The 11,179-nt window shown below is 39.9% G+C and overlaps 1 pseudogene; it reads left to right on the top strand.

The window, feature by feature from the left end:
* Positions 1-1,413: 1,413 nt before the first annotated feature.
* LOC103730947 lies at positions 1,414-10,070 on the top strand (annotated as a pseudogene).
* The last annotated feature ends 1,109 nt before the right edge of the window (positions 10,071-11,179 follow it).

The raw sequence follows: 11,179 nt of genomic DNA on the forward strand, positions 1-11,179 counted from the left end.
AACTAAACCCCTATCTTTCACCCTGCACAAAAGTCAACTCCAAATGGATCAAAGACCTCAGTGTGAAGCCTGAAACTCTGAAACTGTTAGAAGAAAACATTGGTAACAACCTACAAGATATAAGTGTGGGAAAGGACTTTCTAAACCGGACAGCAATTGCTTACGAATTAAGGACAAGAATCAACAAATGGGATCTCATTAAACTAAAAAGCTTCTGTACATCAAAAGAAGCAACTAAAGAAATGAAGAGAAAACCCATAGAGTGGGAGAAAATCTTCACCAGTGACACATCTGACAGAAGTTTAACATCCAGAATAGATAAAGAACTCAAAAAACAGAGGATCAAGAAAACAAGTGACCCAAGTAAAAGATGGGCTAAGGAACCAAAAAAATAATAAAATAAAATAAAATAAAATAAAGGCCAGGCCGGCATGGTGGCACATGGTGGCATACACCTTTAGTCACAGCACTTGGGGGACAGAAGCAGGTGGATCTCTGTGAGAGGTCAGCATGGTCTGCATAGTGAGTTCCAGGCCAGCTGGGGCTACACGGTGACCCTGTCTCAAAAAGACCAAAGAAAAAATTTAGGCTAAGGATCTGAACAGATGGCTAAGAAACATGTTAAAAGTTGTTCAACATCATTAGTAATTAGGGAAATGCAAATTAAAACAACTTTAAGATTTCATCTTACCCCAGTCAGACTGCCTAAGATCAAGATAACACATGATACCAAATGCTGGAGAACATGTGGGGAAAGAGAGCGAATGCTCATCCACTGCTGGTAGGAATGCAAATTCTTGCAACCCCCTATGGAAAGCAGTGTGGAGGACTCTTAAAAAACTACAAATGAACCTACCATTTGACCAAGTTATACCACTCCTTGGCATATACCCAAACAACTCGTCCTATTGCAGAGACACTTGTACATCTATGTTTGTTGGTGCTCTTTTCACAATAGCTAAGAGATGGAAGCAACCTAAGTGTCCCTCACCTGACAGTGTATAATGAAAATGTTGTTCATTTATGCAATGGAGTTTTACTCAGCAGTAAAGAAAGACGAAATCATGGAATTTGCAGGAAAATGGATGGAACTAGAAACTGTTACACTAAGTGAAGTAACACAGACTCAGAAAAACCAATGATGTATGTTCTCCCTCAAATGTGGATACTAGCACCAAATCCTTATGTGAGTATGCATCGAGACATAACTGCAGGAACCATAATAATGAAAAGGAACGAGAGAAGTAAAGATAAAGAAAGAACCTGAGAGAGAAGAACAGTAGGAGACAGGTGTTACTAAGGGAGAAATGGTTAAAATATGGGGTTATTTTGATATTGTGCATAGGCTAGGGTGGTTGATCCGAGTCTCGCTCTGGCAATGGGCAGCGGAGCTCCGGGCTGAGGGGAGCCACAATGTTTCAGGCTGTGCAGACAAATGGAACTCAACCAATAAACAAAACATGGGAAGTCAGTTTGTATGAATTGCAAAGAACACCTCAGGAAGCAATAACAGATGGCTTGGAAATTGTGGCTTCACCTAGAAGTCTACACGTTGAGTTAATGTGCCCAATTTGTTTGGATATGTTGAAGAACACCATGACTACAAAGGAGTGTTTACATCGTTTTTGTGCAGATTGCATTATCACAGCTCATAGAAGTGGCAACAAAGAATGCCTTACCTGTTGGGAAAAAAAGAATTTCCAAAAGATCACTAAGGCCAGACCCAAATTTTGATGTGCTCCTCAGCAAAATTTATCCAAGTCGTGATGAATATGAAACTCATCAAGAGAGAGTATTAGCCAGGATCAACAAGCACAATAATCAGCAAGCACTCAGCCACAGCATTGAGGAAGGACTGAAGATACATGCCATGAAAAGATTACAGGGATGCAAGAAGCAACAGATTAAAAGGGTAGTGGAGCAGAAGATAACGGCGGCAGTTCCCACTGTAGTAATGCATCCACACATAACAATCAGGAAGCAGGCCCCACTAACAAACGGACCAAAACATATGATGATTCTGGACTAGAATTTGGTGATAACAATGCAACAGTGGCAACTGATCCAGTAATGGATGGTGTTAGTGAAATTGAATTAGTATTCAGGCCCCATCCTACTTTATCTTTTCTTGAGTCCATGTGTATAGATAAAGGCTATATAACAAGAAACAATGCCAGACAGGAGAAACCTTCCTTTGAGTTGTTGGCCAGGATACTCTAAGACACTCCCAAAATTACTCAGGCTATTGCCACAGCCCTTAATGGCCTCTCAAATTTTGAAGGTAAGACCCTACTGCTGAAGAAAGAACATACTTTGGATTTGGAGCAATAGAGCTGCAACTGACCTGATATCACTTCCCCTGAAGGCTAGCTCTCAGAGCTTTGGAGAGTGCTATGAATTTGCCAAGGGAAAAACATCAATCAGTGGTCCAACACCAGCTTCAAGACCAAATAACCACATCAATGGCCAGCACAGCATACAGCAATGGTACAGTAGTGGTACTTTTATCTTGGTGGCAATCAACAGCTACGTAATTGGACTAAAAGCTCACTCAATGGGAGGAAACGCGTGTGGTACTGTAAAAAAAAAGCAAAAAAACACATGACTGGCGTGTTCATAGATCTTAGAGAAATCCCAAGACTGTCACATCCCTAGACTAATGTGATTTCTTACTATGTGCAAAATATGTATCCTTATATTTACAGACAAATATCCCATTCACCACTCATCGAAGAAGCTCACTTGCACCAGTTGGAGACTATTACCAAGTACCACAACAGGTCACACACAGACATTGTCTATGAATTGCCCAGGCCTAAGTGACACATCTACAATGCAAACTCTACACCTAAGACTCATGGAACATATAACAGAGGTAAAGAAGGGGACAGGACACTAATGAATCTCTCAGTTCTCATTAATGAGTCTCCCTCATACAGCAGAGGGCTAAGAACGCAAAAGGTCACAAATGTCCAAAGCGTAGAGATAAAAAGTCTGCTGAATTCTGGTCCTTGGACAGGGCTTCTTTATTACACTTCACCCACCCAACGTTCAGGGACAATCTTGGAAGAGGGAACAGAAAGATTCTAAGAGCCAGAGAGGAGATTCAGGACTATATAGAAACGGAGTCCTACAAGCTCCTGGGAACCTGCTCATATGATGCAATGGCAATGGTGTCAACATACACATGTCCCATGCAAACTCAGGGAGACAAAAACCCAACATAGAATTGGGAAAGTGAACAGCAAACCCCCATCTTATCTGAAAAAATACTGGCAACTGATTGCTGCTAGGTGAAGAAGAGCTGATCTTCATCAAAGAAGGGACTCTAGATAAGCTGACTAGACCTCAGTGGATGAACTTGCACTGGAGAACATCTGGGGACACTGACTTGACACAGAGGGCTTTAATAGGGATGATAGAGTATATGGGTTCCAGTGGGGGGCTATGGGAGGGTGCCAGTGAGAATGGCGGTATAAAGATGATTAAGATTAACATGTTCTGTATGAATACAGAAAAATTCAATAAAAACCAATTTTAAAAAGAAAAACAAAAAATGTATCCAACCATTCTATTGTAGTGCTATTAACTATGTAAACTGTATTACTATATGTAAGTTATGGGCTAGAAAAAACAAATATCAGGCCATCAAAATGTCCCAGTATATACACTTGCCACACAAGCCTGGTGACCTGAATTTTATTCTCATAAGACATGTAAAGGTGAAAAGAGAGAACCAACTTCTTAATAGTTATCCTTTAAAGCTGGATGTGGTAGAGCATGCCTTTAATCCCAGTACTTGGGAAGCAGAGACAGAGTTCAAGGCCAGCATGGTCTACATAGCAGGCCAGCTGGGCTACAGGGTGACCCTGTCTCAAAAAAGACCAAAAAAAAAAGTCTTCTGACCTCCACATGTGTGTTCCCCACACTCATACACAACATACACACACACACACACACACACACACACACACACAAATGCAATAATAATAAAATAAAGAAAAACATTTTTTAATATTTATTGCACTTTTGTACATTTCATACAATAGTTCTTAATCAAATCTAGACCCCCTTCCCCCATCCATGCCCTCTACCCTCCACCAGGTTTCATGTACTCCACCATACATGCCAAGTCCCATCCAGTCAAGCATCTGCACCCAGGTGACCCTCAGTGCAAACCTTCAGCTCATCTAGAGATTGTTGGCAATGCCCTCTCTCCCTCACTCAGGAACAATCAGTCTCCAACAGTTCCCAGACCAGGGCCAACCCACCACCCATTTCCCTCACTCCACCCTGGGCCCTTGTCTGACTGAGTTGGCATGGATCCTGTGCTTGGTGTTGCCACCTCCACAATTTCACAAGTACAAGCTTCCAGTGGCCTGTACAAGTCTCTGGCTCCCTATGTTCACGGATCATCCCTGGCTCTTTCCGCCCACCTCTTCCACAATGATCCCTGAGCCCTGGGTGGGAGAGGTTTAATATAGGAGTTCTAAACAGGCACACACACTCTGCAGTCTCTTATTCTTTAAAAGTTGGTCAGTTGTGGCCTTTTGTGTGTATGGTACTCTGTTGTGTAAGGAAGCTTCACTGGTGACAGTTGAGGGATACACTAGTTTTTTTCTCTCTCTCCCTTTCACTATGTTCCATAAGTCTAAGGTGTAGAGGTTCCACTGTAGATATGTCACCTAGGACTGGGAATCTGTCAGACGTATATTCTCTGTGCCTAACCGGTTGTGGGATTCTGTGGTAGCCTCCATCTGTTGCAAGAAAAAAAAAAAAAAGCTTCTTTGGCGAGTGGTGTATGGTATACTTGTCTGTAAATATAAGGATACATATTTCATATAAGGTAAGAAATTTAATTTGTCTAGAGATATGACAAAGATATGGTTTTCTCTATGATCTACAACCTCTCCAGTCATACGTATTTGACTGTGCTTACAGTGCCACCCGTGAGTTCAAGCACACTGAGAGGGCTTTAAATCCAATTAGAAAGCTGTTGACTACCCCCCCCCAAGATAATAGTGTCAGTACTGCACCAATAAAGGTAGTTTGCCATGCCAGTCATTATGGTTATTAGACTTTAGGGCTTGGTTGGGCCATTGATTGATTCTGTCCCTTAGCAGCTTGTGTAGTATCCTCCAGAACTATGAGGGCTAAACTTCAGGTAGAAGGCTTCCAGGTGAGCCCCTGCTCCATTGTTCCAAGTTCTGTGTCCAAAGTATGTCCTGTCTTCCCCAGTGGGGTCTTTTCTTCCAGTTCGGGGATATAACCAAGAGCCCTGGCCTGTGTTGTTTTGTGAGTCTCTTGGACCACTCTGACAAACTATTCAAAGGGAGGTCTCTCCTGTCTGGCATAGTGTTCCTTGCCATACAGCCTCCAGGTATACATATGCATTAATGTTCAGACAACATATGTGCATTTCTCAGGGTGTTTCAGAGGCAACACATTTCCCTCTGCCTTCCCTAGCCACCCCCACCCCAGATTCATTCATCTCTATTCTCTCTCCCCCATCCAACCCCCTCCTCCCTCCATAGTCCAAGTGTCCCCAGTATCCCTTCACTCCCCTCAATAACACCTATCTCCTGCCATCCCCCTTCTCCTGAGTTCCTTCCTCCCTCACAGTGGCCCCCCCCCGTGTATGTCCCTCCCCCCTCCCCCCTGATAACATCTGTTACCTACTATCCCCCTCTTTCAGGTTCTATGAAAAACTTTTTAAAAGAAAGGAAATATCTTTAAAGCTTATATTGAGTTGAGATATATTATCTTTGCTTTGGGTGAAGTGAGACTTTCCAGTAATTCACTCTTACTACTTTTTGGTCATAGAGTCTTAGTCTCAAAACATGATTTACTATTATTTCAGATAATAAGTTAAGGTATGAGGACAAAATGATGAGACCACAGGAAATAACCCCGGGGATATATAAAATTTAAAAACTGCACATCAAAGGAGACAGTCACCAAAGTGAAAAGAAATCCTGCAGAGTGGGAAAGAAAAATTTTGCCAACTATATCTCAGACAGGTAGACTAGATTAACTTCTGACTATATAAGAATTGTGAATTTTTAATATCAAAAACCAAACCACCCAATGAGCTAGCTCAGTAAGAAAGATAAATGGTTAATAATTTTTATGAGTATTCTTCATCTGTAGCTATTAGGGAAATAGAAATTAAAACAGCTTTGAAATTCTATCTCATCTTTTTAAGAATGACTATCATTAAGAAAGCAACTGATAACAAAAGTTATCATGGACATGGGGAAAGAGGAATCCTATGCATGGCTGGTGGACCTGTAAACTGGTGTACCCACTATGGAAATGCTTCCCAAAACTACAAACATAGCTGAAATATGACCCAGAAATGCTAGTCCTCGGTATATACCTGAAGTCAACATGCTACAGACATACTTGTGCATCCATATTTATTTCTGTGTGATTCATAATAACTAAGAAATAGAACCAGGCCAGACAGCCATTAATAGATGAGTGAACAAAAAACATTTGGTACATAATGGAATTTTATTCAGCAGTAAGAGAAATGAAACTGTGCCATTTCCATGAAATGGATGTGGAAGTTCAAATCATTATGAAAGTGAAGTAGGCCAGATTAAAAAGGTCAAGTAGTGCATATTTCTCTCAAATGTAGAATCTAGAGTTAAGTGTGTGTATGGGGGAGGGGGTATCTGTGAGTTAAGTGTGTGTATGGGGGGGGTCTGTGAGTGTCTGTGTATGTGTTTGTATATATGTAATGAAACTATAAAGGAGACCGCAGCAAGGAAGGAATTTATCTCAAGAGAGGAGTGGAGGAAGGATAAATCCAAAAGAGGAAGAGAACATGTGATATAAAAATAGAAAGGGGGAGGGGGTAGATGGCTCAGTGGTTAAGAACACTGGTTGTTCTTGCAGAAGACCCGGGTTCAAATTCCAGCACCCACATGGCAGCTAACAACTGTCTGTAACTCCAGTCCCAGGGGATCCAACAGCCTCTTCTGACCTCCCCAGGCATTGCACGACACGGATGCACTTACCTACATGCAGGCAATACATAAATACACACAAAATAAAAATAATAAAATACTTTTTAAAAACAGAAAGGGGAACTATTTAGGGGAAAGAAAGAGACAACCAAGGGTAAGGACATTAGGAATTGTAGAGAAAAATAGGGGAACCAATAGGAACAAAGTCTTATGCCATATTTGTATGAAAATATAATAATAAAACTCATTAATTTCATGAGTTAAAATAATAATAAAAATGTTTTGCCTACAACATACTCTTCCCTGTGGAAAAAAGCAGTCCAAAACCCAGTCTTGAGATAATGCTGATATCATTCAGGCATTCTTCTTATGGCAATAATAAAACAAGCGTATTTGTATTTACATCCTTGAATGCTCTAGAGTTCTTTGAGTGGTAGATTAGAAACTGTTTTAATTTGAACCCTGAGATATTTCCCCCAAAATCAGTGTTATACAGTCTTTGAATACCTTAAATTTTGGTGTTGTCTTGGATTCTTGACACGTGTAAATGCACTCCAGCATATGCTCCCATAGTAAGACCATTTTATCAATATTATTTGTTCTGGTGACTACTTCTCCCCCACAATTATTCTGTGCAACTCTTCCCTAAACATTGTCACTTTCAGTGTTTGGACTAGTTGCCTCACTACTAGATTTACATAATGAAAATCATGATGTCTTTTGAAGTATTGAAAAAACCCATGGCTTTTTATAAACATGTATGCATAGGAAGGCTAATCATCCACACTCAATTTTAGCATATCAAAAAGACTTCCTTCCTTAGCCTGAATAGTAGGGAAAGGAATATGTGCTTCTGTATCTGATCTTTCTTCCATTGGACAAATAATTTTTCCCCATCATGCCACAACTCAATGCTTTTCTTTATCATGACAATGAATTCAACTGATGGTGACAATTTTTTTTGCATCACCGATTCACTTTTCCTTTACTATAGTCAGGACTGTCAATTATGTAAAATTGCCTTTACTGGGTGTTCTAGCTTCCTTTCTGTTGTGATAAAAACATTCTGACCAAAAGCAACTTAGAGGAGGAAGGGATTTTGCTTACAATTCTAAGTCATAGTCCATCATTGAGGGAAGCCAAACAGACCTGGAGTCAGGCCTCTTTGTTATTCCACACAGCCATGCCTCAGAACAGAGAACTAAATTCAACAGCCAAAGAAGTACATCAGGAACCATGGAGAATGCTGCTTGCTGACTAGCTCAGCTAGCTTTCTTGAACAGTTCAGAACCACTTAGGGATGGTGCTGCCCACAGTGGGTTGGGTCCTCCTACATCAATTAAAACAGCAAGAGAATCCCTTGTAGACAGGCCAACAGGTGAATCTAATCTTGATAATTCCTCAATTGAAGCTCTCCTCTCAAATGTCTGCAGGCCATGTGTCAAGTTGCCACTTAATGCTATCCAGGACACAAGATTATCACCTTTATGCTAGGCAATTTATCTTGAGTTTGATTTAAAGCATGACTTTTCTCTTCAAAACAGGAGCAAGAGACACAGACGGGTGTTTTCTAGACATGACAGGATGAAAAAATATCAAAATGCAGTATATAGATGGATGATACTGACAATACAGTGTGCTGTAGAATATCATTTTTCCCACTTCATGGTTGCATGACTTACTAGAAGTTGTAGCTATGCCATAATCTAGCATTGTGAGCACGTTTCATATGTATTACTAGTGGTCCAAGAAAAGATCAAAATTCAAAAAATAGTTTATACTGAATGCATATTACTTTTACACGGTTATAAATTTGAAAAGTCCAAAGTTGAACTATCATAAGTTGGAGATGTTCTGTATATAATACCACTTCTTATCCCTCTATTCTCATCTAGCCCCAAGCAACCACCATTTCACTTTCTGCTTCTAGAACTTCCTTTTAGACTTGACATACAAGTTGAACCTTGCAATAGTTGATACTGTGTCATTTCATTATCATAATGTCCTCTAGATTCACCAGTATTATTAAAAATGATGTAAATTCTGGGGCTAGAGAGATGGTTCAGTGATTAACAGCACTGGCTGTTCTTGCAGAAGACCTGGGTTTAAATAACAGCACCCACATGGTGGCTAACAACCATTCATAGTACCAGTTCCAGGGGATCCATCACCCTCTTCTGTCCTCCAAGGGAACTGCATAACACGGATGCACTTGCATACATGCACGAATACACACATACATATAAAATAGAAATAAAACAAAAATTATGTAAATGCTTCATAAAAACTGAATTATGGGGGCTGGAGAGATGTCTCAGTGGTTAAAAACACTGACCGTTCTTGCAGAAGACCCGGGTTCAAATCCCAGAACCCACATGGCAGCTAACAACTGTCCATAAATCCAGTCCCAGGGGATCCGATAGCCTCTTCTGACCCCCTCAAGCATTGTGTGACATGGGTGCACTTACCTACATGCAGACAATACATGCATACACATAAAAATTTAAAATTAAGTAAATAAATTTTTTTAATTGAATTATGCTTCATTTTAATGTATAAAATGCATACCACTCTTTCTGTTAAGGATTGCTTTAGCTATTGGACCTTTTTGTCCTTCCATACAATTTTTAGAATTATTTTTTCTACTTGTACGAAACATGTCTTCGGGGTTTTGATGAGAATTTCATTGAATCTATAGATTATTTTTCATAATGTAGCCAGTTTCATGATATCAATTCTGCCTATCTATGAGCATGGGGGTCTACCCATCTTCTAGTATCTCCGTCAATTTATTCTATCAGTATCTTAAAGTTTTCATTATAGAAGTCTTTCACTTCTTAAGTTTGTTTCCAAGTGTTTTTTTTTTTTGAAGCTACTGTGAATTGCAATTTTCCCCCTAAGTTGTTTGTTGGTGAGTAGTTATTGGTATATACAATAAAAAAGTGTTTGTAAGGATAGTTTTCTGGTGGAGTATTTAGGGTGTTTTAAGTATAAGATCTTGTTTTCTGAAAATATGGATGCTTTGACTTTTCCTTTCTTAGTTGTATCCCTTTTCTGTCTTTCCCTTGTTATACTGTTCCAGATTTCGAGTGTTAGGTCAAATTAAATATAAAGTGTAAATAGCCTTGTTTCTCATTCCAGATTTTAGAGGAAATGGTCAGTTTTCCCCACTAGTATAATTTTGTATATAAATTTGTCATATATAGACTATATTATGCCAAAATATGTTCCTTCTATTCCTAGTTACTTCAGGGCATTTATCATGAAGTCATTTTGAACTTTGTTGGAGGCCTTTTTTTCTACATCAATTAAGATGATTATGAGGTTTCTGTCCTTAAGTCTATTTATGTGCTGAACTATACTTATTAATTTGCGTATGTTGAATCAACTTTGCCTCTATAGGATAAACCAAATTACTTCTGGTGCATGATGTTCTTAATGTGTTGTTGAAAATAATTTGCAAGAATTTTATTAATTTACATATATTTTCACCAGGGAAGTTGGTCTACAGTGTTTTTTCTTTGTTGTGTCCTTAATGAGATTCGGCATCAAGTTAGTGCTGAATTTGTAGAATGAGTTTGTAGTGTTTTTCCGTTTCTGTTCTATGGGTCAGTTTGGGGAACATTGGAGTTAGCACTTCCTTAAAGGTTGGAGAGAATTGAGCACTGAGTCCATCTGGTCCTGGACTTTTTGTTGTTGGGACACTTTTTTTTTGTCTTTTTGAGACAGGGTCTCCCTGTAGCCCCAGCTAACCTGATGTAGTGTTTTTCCGTTTCTGTTCTATGGGTCAGTTTGGGGAACATTGGAGTTAGCACTTCCTTAAAGGTTGGAGAGAATTGAGCACTGAGTCCATCTGGTCCTGGACTTTTTGTTGTTGGGACACTTTTTTTTTGTCTTTTTGAGACAGGGTCTCCCTGTAGCCCCAGCTAACCTGGACCTTTCTATGTAGACCAGGCTGGCCTTGAACTCACAGAGATCCACTTGCCTCTACCTCCCAAGTGCTGGGATTAAAGGCATGCACCACCACTCCCAGCTGAATTTTATTTTATTTTTTAATTATTTTTATTTTATTTTTATGTGTATGCGTATATTGCCTGCATGTACGTAAGTGCACCCGTGTTGTGCAATGCCTGCGGAGGACAGAAGAGGCCGTCGGATCCCCTGGAACTGGAGTTATGGACAGTTGTTAGCTGCCATGTGGGTGC

The sequence above is a fragment of the Nannospalax galili genome, unplaced genomic scaffold (assembly GCF_000622305.1).
Source record: "Nannospalax galili isolate Female #2095 unplaced genomic scaffold, S.galili_v1.0 scaffold994, whole genome shotgun sequence".
NCBI lineage: Eukaryota > Metazoa > Chordata > Mammalia > Rodentia > Spalacidae > Nannospalax > Nannospalax galili.